We start from the raw sequence: 1,429 nt of genomic DNA on the forward strand, positions 1-1,429 counted from the left end.
ATATATATATATATTATAATATTATAATATAATATAATAATAATTAAGTATAATCTATTTAATATTATTTATTACATCAATATTACAATTACATTAGTTGGTTTGTATTTATGCATTTTATTTTATTTTGTTTTATTATGTAATTTTATGCCATTATTTTATTTAATGTTATGTAATTTAACTTACATCTTTTTATTTTATTTTATTTTATCTCATATTTTATTTGATTTAAATCGATTTCATTTGATTTCATTTTGTCATTTTATGTCACGTCATTTTATTTTATTTTGTTTAATTTATTTCATTTTATGTTATTTAATTTTAGGTCATATCATTTGATAGTTATTTTGTATTTATGAATTTATTTTAAATGCAACGCTATTTTTTTCTGAACACAAACTTATGTATATATAGCATAATACATACAAATAATAATAACAATATATAATAAAAAAATTAATATTATATATCATACATCTATCAACCCTTAATTATCACATCAATGTTAATAGTACTATAAATGTATTAAATATTATATCTATTTAATATATTTTATTACATCAGTAATCTATTTAATATTATTTATTACATCAATATTAACATTAGTTAGTTTGGTACGTTAGTTGTACATTTAATAGGCGTTATAGGACCACTGACAATGCAACAAATTCCAATTCCCGAAATGTATTTCAGACAGAAAAAACAGTGCCAAAATCGTATAGCGTGCACCAAGCGCCTGGCAGCTCTTTCCACTTCCCTCTTTCTCTGTCTGTTGAATCTCAGGTGCATATCTGCAGGGTGATTTCCTTCACACAGCTTTTCCAATAGAGACAAAATCAGCCCTTTTGCCCTGTGCTGGCAACATTTCTGTTCCTATTTCCTCTGCCTGATGTCAAAAATGCTTCTGCTCTGTTTTAAATGAATGACCAAAGAATTGCTGCTTTTTCTCGTCGTCGTCATCTTCTCTCCTGTTTTCCTCTCTCAATATCTGCTCTCCTTCCTCCAATCACCTGCTCTCGCTCCTGCAGACCATTCTGGAGGAAGACGTGGAGGATCCCGTGTATCAGGTAACGCTTCGAAGTAAACCGTTAATCATTATGTCTGCCTGAACGTACGCTGTCAAATTAGTCTGCCTCTCACTGTCACTTTAAACAGGGCTCCCTGCTCAATAATATGCGTTTAATCTCATTTACAGAAATAAATAATTCCACTCCATCTTCTATGCTCTTTTCTCACTAACAAGACCTGGTATTTTCATTTGGATAGAGAAAGAAACGGTGAATCATCGCTGTAATTTGTTGTTAACTTTTCCTTTTCATATATTGGGTGTAAGACTCGCGATTCTGGGAGCCTCCTTAATTTTTTTATACTGAAAACAGACAGCTTTAACACATCTCATCTGGGCTGCGTGTGTGTGTGTGTTTACATG

This window comes from Garra rufa, chromosome 13 (genome assembly GCF_049309525.1).
Source record: "Garra rufa chromosome 13, GarRuf1.0, whole genome shotgun sequence".
In the NCBI taxonomy this organism is placed as follows: domain Eukaryota; kingdom Metazoa; phylum Chordata; class Actinopteri; order Cypriniformes; family Cyprinidae; genus Garra; species Garra rufa.